Genomic DNA, 20,590 nt, shown 5'->3' on the forward strand with positions numbered 1-20,590 from the left:
AGTCGACGTAGTAGTAGTAGTGATGGACAGTGAATGGGATTTACCCTGATCTGGATTTTCAATGCAGGAATAAAGGGAATATCCCACTTTAGTGGTTTTCCAGCAGTAAGATATTGGTTATCCTGTCAGCTCAAAATCCAGGAAGGAAAATAAGCACTTGAATGAATGTTGTGCTTCTGGAGTCTGGAGTCTGGAATCTGGAGTAATTATTGCCATATACCAAACTGATGAGCTCTCGTGGATATACGGTTTAAACTACTGATGCGGAGACAGCAGTTTGAATGTCACTCTGGAACTCAAAATTTTATTATCAAGTCATTGTAAACCTCGGTATTTTTTAAGAAAGGCCCGTGTCAGAAACAGTGAACTTATTTTCAATACCTGTTTGGTTTCTTGACGAACTTTAGTGAGTGAGATAGTCATGGAGTGATATAGCACAGAAACAAGCCACTTGGCCCAGAAATACCTCTAAACCTTTCCCATGCCTGTCCAAGTGACTTCAAAATACTTCAATGTACCTGTCTCAACCACTTCCTCTGGCAGCTCATTCCATATACTAACCACCCTCTGGCTGTAAAAAGTTACTCTGTGGGCTTCTATTAAATTTCTACCCCCTCTCAGAATCATAGAAAAGTACAGTGCAGAAACAGGCCCTTTGGCCCATCTAGTCCATGCCGATCCTTTTAAAGTGCCTACTCCCATCGACCTGCAATGGGACCATAGCCGTCCATACCCTGACCATCCATGTACCTATCCAAACTTCTCTTAAATGTTGAAATCGAGTCTGCGTGCACCACTTGTGCCAGCGGCTCATTCTTTAAACCTAAGCACTCTGGTTCTTGATTCCCCAGCCCTGGAGGAAAAGACTGTGCATTCACCCTACATATGCCCCTCAAGATTTTATACACCTGTACAAGATCACCCTTCATTCTTCTAGGTTCCAATGGAAACAGAGCCAACCACCTCAACCTCTCTCCATAACTCAGTCCCTTGCGTCTTGGCAACATTCTTGTAAGTTTCTTTCCAGCTTAACAGCATCTTTCCTATAAAAGGGTGAATGAACTGAACACAATATCACAAATGCAGCCTCACCAGTTCCTTGTACAACTATCTATCATCATCAACCATCAGACACGAAATTGCCCCCCTTAACAGCACTGTGGGTGTCTCTACACCTCAGGGACTGCAATGGTTCAAGAAGGCAGCTCATCACCACCTTCCCAATGGCAACTAGGGATGGGCAATGAGTACTGGCTTAGCTGACGATGCCCACGTCCTGTAAATGAATAAATGTTAGAAAAAACTGGTGTCATCTATTTGTGACTCCAAACCCTCAGCTAAGTTGAAAGCAGACAAGGCTGGAAACCTCCATCATCTCTGTAAAGAGAAACCGAGCTAACATTTCAGGACCTAGACCCTTCACAAGAAGTGTTCCGAAAAAGGACCTTGGATCAGAATATTGACTGTTTCCCCATAGATGCTGCCTGGCCTGCTGAGAGCTTCCAGCATTTTTCGATGTCAGGTTTTCTGCATGCTTTGATTTTCATATACAGACTCCCACAGTCCAGGCTATTACTGAGCCAGATTTTAAGGCAGTCCTGTAGTTCCAGGGAGTGTTGTCTCCAACCTGTCATTCCAGACTATGCTTGCTTACTTGAAACACCAGCTCCACAGTGGGATTTGAACCTAGAAACCATCAGTGCAAGGTTTCTCGATAGCAGCCTCGCCCCTCTACTACCTTGCCTTTGTTGCTATGGGTACAAGGCAACATAGCGGGACGGAGATATGATTGGGTTGGCGCTGACCTCGCTGGGGGACAGAGGTGACTTCTTTCTATCTAACCTTTGTGTCATGGTTTCCCGCCCTTCACCTGCCAATCCCAACATTTCTCAGGATGTAGAGGGTGAGACAGTTCGGCCCACTGAGTTTGTGCTGGCCCAGGTCATCAATCCCATTCCTCCACTTATTCCCCTAACCTCTCAAACACTCACCACCATCCCCTGATTAGATCATAACACTATAAGACATAGGAGCAGAAGTAGGCCATTCAGCCCATCGAGTCTGCTCCACCATTTTATCATTGCTGATTTACTATTGTTCTCAACCCCATTCTCCTGCTTTCTCCCTGTAACCTTTGACACCCTTAATAACCAAGGAACTATCAACCTCAGCTTTAAATATACCCAATGACATCCCCTCCACAGCCATTTGTGGCAAAGAATTTCACAGATTCACCATCCTTTGGTTAAAGAAATTCTTCCTCACCTCTGTTCTGAAGGTCCAACCTTGTATTTGGAGGCTGTGCACTTTGGTCCAAGACTCCTGCACTGTAGGATGCATCCTCGTCACATCCCAGTTCTCTCTCACATGCAATACGGTCCCCTGGTTCTCAGCAGCTGAGAGAGTTTACAGTAGATAATTAACTCACAGCCTTTGTTTAAGATGGACACCAGAGCACCAGGAGGAAGGCACACGTGCAGACTCCACGCAGACAGTACCCAAGGTCAGGGTTGAACCTGGGTTGGAGGAGCCCTGGGGCAGGGTCTCTACCTGCTGTGCTATTGTGTCTGAACCTGAACCTGAACCTACAGAGCACTTAAATAAAACTGAAACACAAGAGGTTTTGCAGATACTGGAACTGTTGAGCAGCACAGCTATTTAGCGAATCAGACAGCATCTATGGAGAGGAGTAAACGGTCAACGTTTACTTCCTCCTCTACTACGACAATGAGGACACACTCAGCTTGCTTAAGCAACTTCCCACATTCCATCTGGGGAGCCTCCAACCCGACGGCATGAACATTGATTCTCCAACTTCCAGTACTTCCACTCCCCTTCCCCCTCACCTGGTCTCACCTAGCGTCTGCCATCTCGTACTCCTTCCCCACCCGCATTTCTGGTTCTGCCCCTCCTTCATTTCTGGTCCTGATGGAGGGCCTCAGCCCAAAATGTCAACTGTTTATTCCTGTCCATAGATGCTGCCTGACTTATTTGTATCATGAACATCGAAATCTACAGAGTTCTGCAAGCATTTGTGCGTGCTGTTTAAGCCCCACCTATCTCATGGGCAGATGCAAAGAGTCATGGGACATTAAAGGGATCAATCCCATTGTCCAGTAGCTGTGTTGCTACGGAAACGGGATTGGCTGACCAGGGGGTACATAGAACTGATCATGCACTTGGAGGGAGGGATGAGGTCTTTGAATTCACCTGACCCTGATCCTTGTTAATCCTTTCTCGACCCCTCCCTTTCCCAGGTTCTGGACGATTACACAAGAACATTAATCGTAAAATCGTAAAACAATAGGAGCAACATTTGGCCCATTGAATCTGCCCAACAATTCCATCATGGCGGGTCGGAACCCCATCCTGCCTTCTACCTGTAACTTTTGATGCCCTGACTAATCAAGAACTTATTACCCTTTGCTTTAAATATACCCCATGACTTGGCTTCCACAGCTGTCTGTGCAACAAATTCCACTGGTTCACCTCCCTCTGGCTAAAGAAATACCTCCTCATTGTTGTTCTAAAGGGACATCCTTGTTTTCTGAGGCTGTGCCCTCTGGTCCTAGACTTTCCCACTATTGGAAACACCCTCTTCAGGTCCACTCTATCGAGGTCTTTCAACATTTGACGGGTTTCAATAAGATTCCCCCCCCCCACCCCATTCTAAACTCCAACGGGTACAGTCTCGGAGCCGTCAAATGCTCCTCGTGCATTAACCCTTTCATTACATCCACTAAGTCCCTACTTCATTTTGTCAGCTCTCAAACCCTTTGTATTTTAACATTGCACAGCAATGCCACACAACTATTGACATGAAATCATGTTGTGAAAATGTCCTATTATATAATTAGCAGTACCAGAATCAGAAAATATTAACAACACTTAATATATTTGATGTCTTGCTTATAAAAGTATTAACTAAGATGTTCATATCTCTTTGAAAGATTAAGAAGCCTCTCAAGATTATAACGCATATACTTGCCTTACCCAGGCTGATTTTTAACAGTATACCATACAGCATGTTTACCAGTGATGTAATACTCTTCTGGTAATTTTATTTTGCCTTAAGGATGCTGAAGTTCTATTAAATTATGCAAATCTTTTTTAATAAAGTCTAAACTTTATTGGTTTTGAGTATTGCAGTATTTTTATATTTCCCATGCACCTTTTAAGAACTTCTACCACCAACATGCCTTAGCACAGTTGGATTGAGTCTTGGAGTCAGCTCTCTCTGGTTCCCCTCCTCCTCCTCTTTCCTCTGGTCCACTGTCCTCTCCTATCAGATTCCTTCTTCTTCAAGCTCCTCCACCTTTTCCCCCCTGTCCCCTCCCAGCTTCTTACACCACACCTCCTCTCTCCTCCTCACCGGTTTCACCTATCACCTTCCAGCTTATATCCCTTCCCATCCCCTCAGCTTTTGCCTCCTTCTATTCCAGTATTGATGAAGGGTTTCAGCCCAAAGTGTGCCCTTCGGCCCTTCTTGTCCATGCTGGCAATTGTACATATCTGTACTAATTCCTGTTAACATCTCATGGTCAAAAGCCTTCTACTCTTCAACAGTTCAAGTAATTGTCTCGAATTGGAATTGGAATTGGTTTATTATTGTCACATGTACCAAGTTACATGTCTTGTATAGTGTTCATACAGATCAAATCATTACACGGTGCAGTGAGGGAAAACAGTAACAATGCAGAATAAAGCTCAAAAGCGACAGAGAAAGTGCAAATAGACAATAAAATACAAGATTATAACGAGATAGATTGTGAACGCCTAATATGTTGGGACAGTCTGTCCCCACCACCAATATCTGTGTGTTGTGTGTGTGTATGTTTCTATCTGTGTACTCTGTATGTGCGTGTCAATACACGTGTGTGTCATGGTGTCTGTTGTCAGGGTTAGTGTCAGTTTGTGTATGTAGTCTATCTGTGTGTAAGTGAGCGTAGCTGTGTGTGAATGTATGTTTCTGTGTGTGTTGCCATTACCTGTGTTTGCCAAGGTGTCTGTGTTGTAAGTGTGTGTGTATGTGACCATGTATGTATGTGTGTGTGTCTGTTTCTGTGCATACTGTCAGTGCATGTGTGTGTGTGTGCGTCTGTGTGCATGTATGTACTTGTGTGTGAGTGCGCGTGTATGTCTGTGTGACTGTGTATGTGTATATCTATGTGCATCGATTGTGTAGAGATGTGAGTGAGTGAGGACGTCAGTATTTTTGAGAGGGTGCTTTCTGCTTGGACTCAGGAGGTGACCACGTCACCAGTTGTGGAAGGAACATCCATCAGCTTTCACGCCAAATCTTTGTAATGGGTGAACACAGCAGCAGCACTGTCCCGGCTGGAGACAGATGTTGCTGGCATCCCTCCTCACGCTGTCGAAAAGCCGAGAACCATTGTCTTGTCAAATCAATAATGTGAGGATTTCCTGACACAAAACATTGGTGCACTGTTGTGTTGCTAAACTATGCAGAACAGATCCCCGGGTCTCCATGTTGAACACACGCCACCTGCAAGAGGTTCCGGTTTACAACAGAGGCAGCGGTGCTCAGTGGAGAGAACCAACAATTCCACAGAGCACTGCCGGATCTCACAACGTCCCAAAGCTCTTCGCAACAAAGGAAGTGTAACGCTGATGGAATGCAGGAAACCTTACGGCCAATTTGTACACAGCAAGCTCCCGCAAACCAGCCTCCCCTCTGTGGACTTTGCCTATACTTCTTGTTGTCTCAGTAAAGCCTGCATTATCGTGATGTATGGCAACATATACGTACTTAATCAATACACTTACTTTGCACTTTTAACTTTTTAAATCAGGCAACCTAATCAAAGTCCTTACCCACCCTGGATATTTTCTCTTTGAGCAGAAGATACAAAAGTATGTGCAGGAGGCTTAATATCACTTTCCACCCCGTTGTCCTACGCATTTTAAATGCCCCCTAGTCGGATTAAATGGACCCTTGACCTCCGAGTCCGAACCAGGTTTATTATCACTGCTAAGAGATTCTGCGGATGCTGGAAATCTAGAGTAACACACACACACACACACACACACACACACACAGAGTGCTGGAGGAACTCAGCAGGCCTGGCAGCATCTATGGAAAGGAATAAACAGTCAACGTTTTACACCAAAACCCTCTGATGAAGGGTCTCTACTTGAAACGTCCGCAGTGTTTCATCTTGGTACATGTGACAATAATTCCAATTCTTAAAAGAAAACCGAAATTCCAATAATAATAAGGGCCAGATAATGAGCCCTAATGATTTGGCTGAGAGATTAACCTTAGTTAGGACTTCCCTGCACTTTGTCAAAATACTACCATGGGATCTGTCACATTTACGGCAGCTGGGGCCTGGAGTATAAAATCTCAAAAGAAAGTTGGCACCTCCAATATGGTACAACTTTATAAAATGCTGCAGTGACGAGCAATTATCTGGAGAAACTCAGCAGACAAAGCAGCATCTCTGGCAACTGGTCCGGCTACGGCTTTGCATGAGGCCACAGGAGACTGCAGAAAGTCGCGTGCTCAGCTCAGCACAGCACGGAATCCAACCTCCCTTCCATGGACCCTGTCTACACTTCTCGTCAGCTTGGTAAGGGGGCCAACACCCCACCCACCTCAAATATTTACTCTTCTCCCTTCTCCTACTGGGCAGAAGATACAAAAGCCTTTGAAAGAATGCAACACCAGCTTCTTTCTCAGTGTTACCAGACACTGAAAGGCCCTCTTGCACAATAAGATCATATCAATCAACCTCGTTACGATTTCACATGTTATTGATTACCAACAACGTACCTTCTCGCTGTTCCACTTTATTCTGTGTTGGTATTGTGTCATTCTGTAATGATCTGAGCTGCATGAACTGTAAGCAAAGTGGGTGGGTGCTGGTGACATTCAGTTTCACAACTGTAAAAGTCCCAGTGAAGGGTTTTGGCCCAAATTTCGGACTCCAGAGATGACGATCCCAGATCGGCTGAGTTCCTCCAGCATTTTGGGTGTGTTGGTCTTGACGTGCAGAAATTCTTGTGTTTAGGAACCTTGGTGAACATCAGAATTGTTATAGTGCAGAATAAACTGGTAAATGGGATTAGGATAGATTGTGCTTGTTGGTAGTACAGAGATGATGGGCTGAATGGCCTGTTTCGGTACTGCACGATTCAATGACTATCCCTATTCTGTGCCAGCCAGGGAGACAGCTCTACTAACCCCCACTCCTGCATCCCAGGACAGAGTGCTGACACACACTGAGGGAAAGAGGCCCTTTGGCCCAACTGGTCCATGCCAGCCAAGATCCTCTGTCCGAAATTAGTCCCATTTGCCTGCGCTTGGCCGATAGCTTTCTTAACCTTTCCAATCCTGAAAAGGATGTCTATTTAAGGTGATTGGAGGAAAGTTTAGGGGAGATATGAGAGGTAGGCTTTTATACGTGGAGTGAATGGGAGTGTGAAAAGCACTGTTAGTGGTGGTTGTAGAGGCTGACACATTAGGGTCGTTAAAGAGACTCTTAGATAGGCTCATGGATGTAAGAAATATGGAGGGTTATGGGATATGTAGAGGGAGGAGTTAGCTGATCGTGGAGTAGGTCAATACAGCATAGAGGGCTGAAGGATCTGATCTGTGTGTGCTGTTGATCCAAATGTCTTTCACAGGGCAGCATGGATTTGTAGCGGTTAGCGCCAACGACTGGGGTTCAGTTCCTGCTGCTGTCAGTAAGGAGTTTGTCTGTTCTCCCCGTGACTGTGCGGGTTTCCTCTGTGTGCTCTGGTTTCCTCCCACATTTCAAAGACGTACAGGTTCGGGTTAGTATGTCGCGGGCACGCTGTGTCGGTGCCAGGTGCGTGGTGACACTTGTGGGCTGCCCCCAGCACATCCTCGGACTGTGCTGGTCGTTGATGCAAACCATGCATCCGATGCACATCTGACAAACAAAGCTAAACTTTATTTATATTTAAAAGTAGTTATTATGCCTGTCTCAACCACTTCTTCTAGCACAGATATCAACCTTTATGTAAAAAAAAATGCCTCTCAAGTTCCTATTAAACCTTAAACCCCTGCCCCGGGAAAAAGACTGAGTGCATTCACCCTGCCACTGTCCTGTGTGATTTTACACACTTTGTACACACAGGACACCTCCCTTCCTCTGCACAGTCACATATTCTGGTGAGCTTCACCGTGAAGTATTAATTTGTGGCGGGAGGTTGGGTGGGTGGGTGGAGGGTGGCAGAGAGGTGGCACCTGCCCTGATATCCTAGGGTTCACTGGCAGTCATCCTATCAGATTGCTTCTTCTTCAGCTCTTCATCTTTTCCACCTATCACCACCCAGCTTCTCATTTCATCCCCTCCCCAACCTGCCAGCTTGCACTCCGTCCCCTCCCTCCACCCGCTTATTCTGGCACCTGTCCCCTCCCTATCCAGTCCCGACGAAGGGTCCTGGCCCAAAATGATGACCTTTCACTCCCCTCCATAGACTCAGAGTCCCTTCCCATTTAGTGTGTGCCAAAAAGCTCCTGATTTGTAGGGGCGTTAAAGGTTACGGGGAGGAAGACAGGAGAATGGGGTTGAGAGGAATAATAAATCACCCATGTTCGAATGATAGAGCAAACACGATGGGCCGAAGGGGCTAATTCTGCTCTTATGGTCACCTCTTCTGCTGCAGTCAACCAGCTGAGCACACTCCGCCGCCGTTTCTGTTAATTTGTTCCATACCTCCATTAATCAGTGAAAAATAAAGTGCGGTCTCATCTTCCTCCTCTTGCCTGAGGCTGGGTTGATTTGCAACTTTCCCCGGTTCCGCGGTCAAAACCCAGGCAAATCAATTAGCTCAATCCTCCATCTCCCGGAGAGGCCGCACCTGGCTCCGGGCGCCCCGCGGTTTTCCATTCTCCCACCGAAAGTAAATCTCAGCCCTGTGGATCGATTGCCAGAGAATTAAACTGTTTTGTCTTTGGGGTGACGCTTTTTGTGCGGGGAAGGTGTCACGTTACCTGCCCAGCTCCCAGGCGAAACTCCTCCTTAACCTAGGGCACCAGCCTCGTCTCCTGTCCCGGGCTTACCTGCTGATTGCGCGGGTGTCGAGTGTCCCTTCACTGCCTGTCAGTCAAGACGCGGGGAGTCAGCTGCCCGTCAGCAGCTCGCTTAAAGGGAGGCCTCCAGGCGGGGGTCAGGGGGGGTTCTTCACTCTCCGTTCAGAGAGCTGCACGAAGATTCAAAGATCACATATTAGCTTTATTGGTCATATGTAGGAGGTAGCAGTTAGCGCAATGCTTTACGGCAACCAGCGGTTCAATTCCTGCCGCCGTCTGCACGTCCGTTTCCTCCGGGTGCTCCAGTCCCCTCCCGCATCCCAAAGATTAGGGTTAGTGAGTGGTGGGCACCGCCAGAAATGTGGCGATACTTGTCGACAGCCCACAGCACAATCCTTACTGATTCGTCTTGAGGCAAACAAGACATTTCACTGTATGTTTCAATGTACCCGTTACAAATGAAGCTGATGTTTATAAATGAGCATCAAAACTCACAGTGCAATAGGCCATTTTCACAGTCTGACGAGGTTGAAACTGGGGTTGCAGGGGGATGGGGACTAGAGTGCCAGAAGGGTTAGTGGAGACAGATGTTAGTAAGATTTCAGACTAAGTCAGGAATCAAAAGGTTGAGCATGGTGCGACTATTGTCCTGAGCTGCATATATTTCAATGCAAGTAGTGTAGGAAAGGCAGATGAGTTCAGGGCATGGATCAACACTTGGAATTATGAAGTTGTAGCCATGAGTGAGACCTAGTCGCAGGAGGGGCAGGACTGGCCACTCAGTATTCTGGGGGTCCATTTTAGACGTGACAGATGGCGTTAATAGTCAGGGAAAATGGCACTGTAGTGCTCAGTCGGGACAGACTGGAGAACTCGTCTAGTCAGCTATTATGGGTGGAACTGAGAAATAAGACAGGTATGACCACATTAATGGGGCTATATTAAAGACCACTCAACAGTCTGAGGGATTTAGAGGAACAAATGTATAGAGAGATCACAGACTGTTGCAAGAAACATAGAGAAGTTACAATAGGTGATTTTAACTTTCCACATATTGACTGGGAATCCCATACTATAAAAGGGCTGGATGGGAAAGAGCTTGTCAAATATGTTCAGGAAAGTTGCCTTAATCAGTATACAGTATAGAAGTCCTAATGAGGGAGTGTGTGATACTTGATCTGCTATTGGGACAGGCTGTTTCTGGCAAAGGTGTACATGGTAAGTGGGAGGCCTTCAGAAGTGAAGTTTTGAGAGTACAAAGCTTGTATATATCTGTCAGAACAAAAGGTAGAGATAACAGGTTGAGGGAACGTTGGTGTTCAAGAGATATTGAGGCCCTGGTTAAGAGGAAAAAGAGGAAATGCATAGCAGGTACAGGCTGGTAGGAATAAACAAGATGCTTATGGAGTATAAGAAATGCAAGGGAATACTTAAGGAAGAGATCAGGAGGGGTAAAAAAAGGCATGAAGTTGCTCCAGCAGACAAGATGAAGGAAAATCCTGTGGAATTTTACAGATATGTTAAGAGCAAAAGGATTGCAAGGGATAAAATTGGTCTTCCGGATGACCAGAATCCATGCGTGGAGCCAAAACAGGTGGACGAGATCTTAAGTGCATTCTATGCATCTGTATTTACTCAGGAGACGAATACAGAGTCTACAGGAGTGAGGCAAAGCAGAGGAGGACGTGTTTGCTATCCTGAGGCAAATCAAGGTGGATAAATCTCCAGGACTGACAAGGTGTTTCTTGGACCCTATGGGAGGCAAGTGCAGAAATTGCCAGGGCCCTAGCAGAGATATATAATTCTTCCTCACAACGGGAGAGGTACCAGAAGATTGTAAGATCGCCAATCTTGTTCCGGCTGTGAGCATAAACCAGGAAATTATAGGCCAGTGAGTCTGACATCAGTTGTGGGAAAGTTATTGGAAGGTATTCTAAGGAAATAGAAATATAAGTATTTGGATAGACATGGACTGATTAAGGATAGTCAGCGTGGCTCCATGCATGGTAGGTCATGTCTAACCAAGCTTACAGAGTTTTTTGAGGAAGTTGCCAGGAAAGTAGATGAAGGCAAGGCAGTGGATGTTGTCTACATGGAATTTTGCAAGGCATTTGACAAAGTTCCACATAGGTGGCTGTTCAAGAAAGTTCAGCTGCTTGGCTTTCAGGAAGATGTAGTAAAGTGAATTTGACATTGGCATTGAGGGAGAAAGCAGAAAGTGTTAGCAGATGATTGTCTATCTGCCTGGAGGCCTGTGACTAGTGGAGTGCCACAGGGATCGGTGCTGGGTCCTTTGCTGTTTGTTATCCATATCAAAAATCTGGCTGATAATGTGGTTAACTGGATCAGCAAATTTGTGGCTGACACCAAAATTAAGGGTGTAGTGGACAGTGAGGAAGGCTATCACGGCTTGCAGAGGGATCTGCATCTACTGGGAAAATGGGCTGAAAATGGCAGATGAAATTTAATGCAGACAAGTGTCAGGTTTAGCACTTCAGTAGGACCAACCAGGGTCCATAACGGTAGGACGCTGAGGAGTGTGGTAGAACAAAGGGATCTGGAAATGCAGGTCCATAATTCATTGAAAGTGGTGTCACAGGTAGATAGGGTCATAAAGAAAGCTTTTGGCATGTTGGCCTTCACAAATTAATGTACTGAGTACAGGAGTTGGGATGTTCTGTTGAAGTTGTATATGACATTGCTGAGGCCTAATTTAGAGTATTCTGTGCAGTTTTGGTCACCTGCCTACGGGAAAGGTGTCAATAAGATAGAAAGAGTACAGAGAAATTTTACAAGGATGTTGCCAGGTCTGAAGGACCCGAGTATAAGGGAAGAAAGACTGAATAGGGTGAGACCTTATTCCTTAGAACACAGAGGATTGAGAGGAGATTTGATAGAAGTATACAAAATTATGAAGGGTATACATAGGGTAAATACAATCAGGTATTTTCCGCTGAGGTTGGGTGTGACATCAACCAGAGGTCATGGGTTACGGGTGAAAGGTGAAAAGTATAAGGGTAACATGAGGGAAAACTTCTTCACTTAGAGAGTTTGGATTGAGCTGCCAGTGCAAATGGTGCATGTGAGCTTGAGTTCAACACTTAAACGAGGTTTGGATAGGTACATGGATAGTGGGGTATTCGGGGGGCATTAGTCCTGGTGCAGGTGGATGGGAGTAGGAAATTTAATTGGGTCAGCACAGACTAGATGGGCTGAAGGGCCTGTTTCTGTGCTCTACTTCTTTATGACTTGACTCTCTGGCTAGACTCCCGGTGCCAACATACCATGGCCACAACTTACTAACCCTAATCCTTCCATCATTGGAAAGTGGGAAGAAACCGAAGCACCCGGAGGAAACCCACGCGGTCACGGGGAGAACTCCTTGTCGAGAGTGGCGGGAATTGAACCCCCATCAGTGATTGCTGACGCTGAAAGGCGATTGCGCTAACCACGATGGATCACAAGGGTTGCACCAGGCGTTATTTCTGCCTGACGCTAACATGAAAAGAAATCTTTCCTATGCTGCTTTAAATAGGATAATATCGGGTCGGCTGGTGGCGCAACGACATCGGCGCCGGGTTCGAAACTAGTCGGGTCCGCTCCCGAGTACGTTCTCCATCCGTGCCGGGTTGAGTGTTGAGACTGCAACTCGGCCTCGTAAAATAAAGGGAAACTACTGCGAAAATGTCTGGTGATGAGTGACGTGTCACACAGCCTCTCTCTCTCGATCTGCGCCTTGTAAAAGCCATGAAAAATCCATCATCACGGATGCAGTCACGGACACACGTAGACACACGCCAACATACATACATACATACATACATAGATAGATAGATAGATAGAAAGAAAGAAAGAAAGAATAATAATTCCCTTATGGTTGTGGTGATGACATATGTTAGGGTTTCCGATCTTGTGAACTTTAGGCCTCCTCATGAAACAGGGAGAGGACCTGCAGTCTAGTGCACAAGCCTGGCAAGTAAAAGGCTTGGTATCCCATGTGTGTGACCCGGCACCTCAAAGCCTCTCTATCATCCACAATACAAGATTGTGGCAGGTAGACAGGGTGGCAAAGGAGGTGTCTGGCACGCTGGCTTTCATCAGACGTGGCAGTGAGTGCAGGATTTGAGATCGAGCCACAGAACTCTACAGCACAGAAACAGGGTCTCAGGGCCTTCACACCAACTAGCAGCTGCTGACTGGTTATTCAGCCGAGCTCCATCGACCTGACCTGGGCTATAGCCCCCCCATACCCCTCCCATCCACGTACTTATCTAAACTCCTCCTCAATGTTGCAATCAAACCCACGTCCACCACTTCCACCAGCAGCTCGTTCCACACTCCCACCACCCTCTGAGTGCAGGTTCCCCCTCAGGTCCCCCTTTCACCCTTAACCTATGATCTCTAGTTGTAGTCTCTCAAGGGAAAAAGACTGCTTGCATTTACCTTGTCTATGCCTCTCATAATTTGTATGTCTCTATCAAATCTCCCCTCATTTTCCTGCTCTCCAGGAAATAAAGTCTGAGCCTTTTCAACCCTTCCCTCTAACTCACATCCTGAATATCCTTGTTATGTTGGCAGTGATACAAGACATTAGTTAGGCTGCACCTGGGCTACCTTTGCGTATGGTTTTGGTCACCCTGATTCAGGAAGGATTTCTTTAGACTGGGAGAAGTGCAAAGAAGATTTACTCAAATGTTGCCAGGATTCGAGGGCCTGAGGTTAGGTAGGCTGGGACTGTATTCCTTGGAGTGTAGGAGACTGACCTACGGAATTTAGTCAAATCCTGAGGTGCATAGAGAGGGTGAGAGCTCACAATCTTTTTCCCAATGGAAGGGAACCAAAATCGAGTGCGCGCAAGTTTAAAGTGAGAGGGAGAAGATTCAGACGGACCTGGGAGTAAATTTTTCACCCAGAGGATGGCGTGTATGTGGAGCTGCCAGGGGGAAGTGATTGATGCTGTGTCATGGTCTGGTCCGTGAAGTCCGTATTCCGGTTCACAGTCCGGTCCATCGACCCTTGCTCCAGGTTTTCCTGTCTACCCTGTTTCTGTTCCTGTTGAGCTCTAATTGAGGCAGCTGATGCTCGTTGAGGCTGGCTGCATAAATACCTACAGAGACCCAGGCATGGCTGCTGGATTGTTCTTGTCCTTACTCCTTGTATCCCTTCCTCTGCCTTCTGTTTCCTCGCCTGAAGCCTTGCCTTGTCTTGCCGGTAACTCTCGCCTCACCTGAAGTTCTCATCTCGCCTTGCATTGCCTGAAGCCTTGCCTTGTCTTGCTGGTAACCCTTGCCTCGTCTCACCTGCAGTCTTGTCCTGGAGTCACCCTGTACCTAGCTCCCTTCCTGTCCCTCGCCTCCGCCCAGGTAAGCTAGGCCATCTTGCCGTTACCTGCGGTTGGTTCTGTCCCTTGCCTCTGTCGGGTGGTGATCCGCGCCCTGTCCAGGAGAACCGCGCCCTGCCCCAGAGGAGCCTGCCTAGCCTCAAGCCTGAAGACTCCAGCCTCCAGCCTCCTGCCAAGCCTCGCCTTGATCCTCTAGCCTTCAGCCTCCTGCCAAGCCTCGCCTTGAGCCTCTAGCCTTCAGCCTCCTGCCAAGCCTCGCCTCTAGCCTCTTGCCAAGCCAAGTCTCTAGCCTCCAGCCTCCTGCCAAGCCTCGCCTCATCTCTAGCCTCCAGCCTCCTGCCGAGCCTCACCTTGAGTCTCTAGCCTCTAGCCTCCTGCCAAGCCTCGCCTCGAGCCTCTAGCCTCCAGCCAAGCCTCGCCTCGAGCCTCTTGCCAAGCCGTCTCCAGCCTCCTGCCAAGCCTCGCCTCGAGTCTCTAGCCTCCAGCCTCCTGCCAAGCCTCGCCTCGAGCCTCCTGCTAAGCCCCACCTCGAGCCTCTAGCCTCCTGCCAAGCCTCGCCTCGAGCCTCCATCCTCCTGCCAAGCCTCACCTCGAGTCTCTAGCCTCTAGCCTCCTGCCAAGTCTCGCCTCAAGCCTCCTGCCAAGCCTCGCCTCGAGCCTCTAACCTCCTGCCAAGCTTCGCCTCGAGCCTCCTGCCAAGCCTCGCCTCAAGTCTCTAGCGTCCGGCCTCCTGCCAAGCCTCACCTCAAGTCTCTAGCCTCCAGCCTCCTGCCAAGCCTCGCCTCGAGCCTCTAGCCTCCTGTCAAGCCTCGCCTCGAGCCTCTAGCCTCCCGCCAAGCCTCGCCTCGAGCCTCTAACCTCCAGCCTCCTGCCAAGCCTCGCCTTGAGCCTTTAGCCTCCAGCCTCCTGCCAAGCCTTGCCTCAAGTCTCTAAGACTCCAGCCTCATCCTGCCTGCCAGCCAAGCTTTGTCCTTGCCTGGTTTCGGGGTCCGAGCCAGAGGCAAGACCCAGGTACTGGGTCCTTGTCCAGTCTCTGGCTCGGAGTCCAAGCCTTGGCTCCTAGCTCTCTTGTCCAGTCATGTTCCGGGTTCCCGGTTTTCCTGTCCATGTCCTTGCCATCGCCCTGTATCCTAGTCCTATCCCTGGTACTTCAGTGTCTTGCACTTGGGTCCGTTCCCAGACACCCCCTTATGACATGCTGGTACAATATCTATGTTTAAAAGACATCTGGAGAAGTACATGGTTAGGAAAGGTGGTCAGCATGGGTGAGTTGGGCTGTTTCCCTGCTGTGTTACTCTGAGACTGTGAAGGGACACTGTCCACTTGCCTGGATGAGTACAGTTCCAAAAACACTTGAGAAACTCAACACCATCCAGAATCAATCAACCCCTCTGGCTGTCATCTTGAACAGTCATTCCCTCCACCAGAATATTCCCAAATCCCCTGGGCAGCCCGCCACAGGCACCATCACCCAGCTTGGTCCCAAATCCAACCAAACATCTGCAACCAGAAACACAGGCGATGAATTTAGAGTGAGGATCACTACAAATGTAAATTGAACTATGGTGGTGTAGACGTTACAGAGACTTGGCTCACTTGGGGTACTGAGTTCAGGGGTAATGTTGCAGATCTATAGAACTCTGTTTAGACTACACTTGGACTATTGTGTTCAGCTCGAGTCACCTCATTATTAGGAAGGATGTGGAAGATTTAGAGAGGGCGCAGAGAAGGTTTGCCAGGATGCTGCCTGAATTAGAGAGTACATCTTATGAGGATAGGTGAGTGAGCTAGGGCTTTTCTCTTTGGAGTGAAGGAGGATGAGAGGTGACTAGACAGAGGTGTACAAGATGGTAAGAGGCATAGACGGAGTGGACAGTCAGAGACTTTTCCCAGGGCGGAAATGACTTATACGAGGGGGTATAATTTTAAGGTGATTGGAGGCAAGTATAAGGGGGGATGTCAAAGGTAGGTTTTTTCACACAGAGAGTGGTGGGGGTTAAAGCAGATATATTAGGGACATTTAACAGATAGGCATATAGATTAAAAACAATGGAGGGTTATGAAGGAGGGAGGCATTAGATTAATGTTGAAATAAATTATAAGGCTGGCTCAACATCTTGGGCTGAAGGGCCTATACTGTACTGCATGGGTCTATACTGAAGGGCCTATACTGTACTGCATGGGTCTATATTCTGTGTCCCATCTCATCACTGTCCATATCCCTTCAGTTCTGCTCACTCTCAGTGAAAATATTAATACAATTATTTTTACCTTTTTATTTTTTATAAACTTTAAGTGATGTTAATCAATGGTGTCATGTCAACCAAAATAAGAGAGACTCAGCTGCTGCTTCTTGAAGCATTAGCCCCTATCAGGTGTCAGTCCCCCTTCGCTGCCCACCCCACCACGAGCCGCCTGCGGTTTCATTTTCATCAGATCAGACATGTAAAGGGAGGTCGCGGAGGAAAAAGGCTCTCGGATCAGCGTAGAGAAAACAAACAAGATTAAAGCTCAGCTGAGCGCTGATGAGGTCTTCAAGGTCCGGCGTTCGAGCGGAGCTGATTTGGTGAATGAAGCAATTCCACTTGGCTCACAACTCACAAACGTCCCAAGAATTTCTCAGGGGAACTTAACCAATTCTGACATGGTTGAGCCTGCTTGCAGTAAATGATAAACTTGTACAAATTCCGGTAGATTAATATACACATATCGGATTCTGTAATGCACTGTTTGCTTAATTGGAACCAGACAGGTCAATTAATGGCCTGTCTGCTTAACTCCTTCAAGTCAAGTTTGAGTTTATTGGCCCATCTCCACAAATGCACGTGTGCACAGGTGTGCTGAAAGTCTTACTTCTGGCAGCATCACAGGCATCAAATAAGCAGCATTTACGAGAAAACATAAAATTGAACATAAATTACATACAATTTGTACAAGATTAGACATAATTAGAATCAAAAAAATTTCATCTTAGTGCAAGCTAGTTGAAGGGGTCATAGCACTGGTTTATTGAGACAGTGATTAGAGTTTTGCCGGTTAGCTCTGCAGAGGGTAAGTATCGCTCAGCAAACTCTCTGCACCATAAATTTACTCGGGTTAGTTGTGACCCCGCAATTATATCATGTCGGGTTTGTTGCCGTGAGCACAAGTACAGTGAGGCGCAGGTGCGGCGATAAACATCACAGCCACACAGAAAACACACGGAATATAATTGTACTGGTTAAGACAGAAGGAAACTATGCAAGAACGAGACATTAGTGTTTTAAAAAATGACTCAATCAGAGACAAGTCCATGGTCGGGCCAGAGGTGTTCTGTTGCTGAGGTTGAAGGGAAGTAGCTGTCCTTGAACTTGGTGATGTGGGACTCCAGGGTCCTGCACCTCCGGTCTGATGGTAGCTGCCAATATCTGATGACGGATATTGCCTTCCTGATATCGCCGATGGTGGTGAGGGACGTGCCTGTGACAGATAGGGCAGAGTTCACCATTCTCTACAGATTCTCACCTCCCTTACGGTAATGGAGAGGAGAGTTTCCAGCAGGTAAAGTCTAGGAAGTCCTCAGAGACGACGGATTTTCTCCAGATCAAAACTAATCAGTGCACTGAACAGTTGGAAGTCAAAGGCCCGGAGTTTTGGGATTCCCTCCTTAAACTTCCCACCTCTTTATCCTCCTTTACAACATGTGCTGGAACCCGAGTGTGAAAGGCATTCAAAGCAATGTAGCATGAAAAGCAAACCTTCTGGCCCTTCTCATTCATGCTGACCATTTTTGACAGAAATTGGTTTAACTTCTCCACTTTTGGCCCATTACCCTCTCAACCTTCCCTAACGATGGACACAGACCACAAAATAGTACAACATAGTACAGGCCCTTCGGCCCACAATGTTGTGCCAACCTGTTAACCTGCTCTATACCAATGATCTGGATGATAACGAGGTTATCTGGATCAGCAAAGTTGCGATGACATCACGATTGAGGGTGTAGTGGACAGTGGGGAAGGCTATCATGACTCGCAGAGAGATCTGCATTAACTGGAAAAGTGGGCTGAAAAATGACAGATGGAATTTAATGCAGTTAAGTGCGAGGTTTTGCATTTCGATAGGACCGATCAGGGTAGGTCTTACACAGTGAATGGTAGGGCACTGAGGAGTGTGGTAGAACAAAGGGATCTGGGAATACAGGTCCATAATTCTTTGAAAGTGACACCACAGGTTGATAGATTTGTAAAGAAAGCTTTTGGCACATGGGCCTTCATAAATCAATGTACTGAGTACAGGAGATGGGATGTTATCTTGAGTTGTATAAGACGTTGGCGAGGCCTAATTTGGAGTATTGTGTGTCGTTTTGGTCACCGACCTACAGGAAGGATGTAAATACGATTGAAAAGGTACAGAAAAAATGTTGCCAGGTCCGGAAAGATTGACTAGGTTAGGACTTTATTCCTTGAAATGTAGAAGATTTGATAGAGGTGTACAAAACCTTGAGGGGCATAGACAGTGTAAATGCAAACAGGCCTTTCCCTCTGAGGTTTGGTGGGACTACAACCAGAGGCCATGGGTTGAGGGTGAAAGGTGGAGAAAGTTCTTCACTCAGAGGGTCACGAGAGTGTGGAATGAGCTGCCAGAACAAGTCATGCATGCAAGCTCAATTTCAACATTTCAGAGAAGTTTGGATAGGTACATGGATGGCAGGGACACAGAGGGTTGTGGTCCCGGTGCAGGTCAATGGGAGTAGGCAGCTTAAATGGTTCAGCACAGACTAGATGGGCCAAAAGGACTGTTTCTGTGCTGTGCTTCTCTATGACTCCATACTCCAAGGTCAATTGAACCATTCCTTCCCACATAGCCTTCCATTATTGTTTTAACCATGGGCCCAAGGGTCTCTTCAATGTTCAATATATTTGCCTCAGTCACCACCCTTGGTAACGTGTTCCATGTACCCATCACTCTCTGTGTAAAAACACTATCTCTGACATTCCTCCAATCACCTTAAAACTATGCCACCTAGCATTAGCCATTTCCAACCTGGGGAAAAGTTTCTGTCCAAGTTTAATTATGTTTGAGACATTCTAATTGTGCACACCTCTAACATTTCCTTTGGCAGCTTGCTCCATATACCCACCACCCTCCCGGTGAAAAGGTGATCCCCTTAGAATCTTCCCCCTCTCGCTGGGCTCTTCAAACGACCTGCTTACACTAACAGCTGATCCCCGGATCTCTGAATCCGCCTCATCACAGCCCCTGCACTTCATGTGCCTACCTCCCTGCGCTTTCTCTGTAACACCGTCTTCTCTTCCCTTCCCTCGACCTGTCCAGATGGGGCACAGACAAAAGCTTTTCAGAGTGACAACAACAATTCAACGCCAATACCTAGGCCGCAAGTGCCGCCATACATCTTGTGCCGATACAGCAGGCCCGCCACTCACTAACCCGTAGATCTTTGGAATGTGGGAGAAAACCGTAGCACCAGGAGGAAAGCCACACAGTCGCGGGAAGAACATACAGACAGAGAGCGGCGTGAACGGAGCCTAGAACATACAGAGAGCGGCGTGAACGGAGTCTAGAACATACAGAGAGTGGCGTGAACGGAGCCTAGAACATACAGACAGAGAGCGGCGTGAACGGAGCCTAGAACATACAGAGAGCGGCGTGAACGGAGCCTAGAACATACAAACGGAGAGCGGCGTGAACGGAGTCTAGAACATACAGAGAGCGGCGTGAACGGAGCCTAGAACATACAAACGGAGAGCAGCGTGAACGGAGTCTAGAACATACAGAGAGCGGCGTGAACGGAGCCTAGAACATACAGAGAGCGGCGTGAACGGAGTCTAGAACATACAGACAGAGAGCGGCATGAACGGAGCCTAGAACATACAGAGAGCGGCGTGAACGGAGCCTAGAACATACAGACAGAGAGCGGCGTGAACGGAGCCTAGAACATACAGAGAGCGGCGTGAACGGAGCCTAGAACATACAGAGAGCGGCGTGAACGGAGCCTAGAACATACAGAGAGCGGCGTGAACGGAGTCTAGAACATACAGAGAGCGGCGTGAACGGAGCCTAGAACATACAGAGAGCGGCGTGAACGGAGTCTAGAACATACAGACAGAGAGCGGCGTGAACGGAGCCTAGAACATACAAACGGAGAGCGGCGTGAACGGAGTCTAGAACATACAGAGAGCGGCATGAATGGAGCCTAGAACATACAAACAGACAACGGCGTG

The sequence above is a fragment of the Mobula hypostoma genome, chromosome 19 (assembly GCF_963921235.1).
Source record: "Mobula hypostoma chromosome 19, sMobHyp1.1, whole genome shotgun sequence".
In the NCBI taxonomy this organism is placed as follows: Eukaryota; Metazoa; Chordata; class Chondrichthyes; order Myliobatiformes; family Myliobatidae; genus Mobula; species Mobula hypostoma.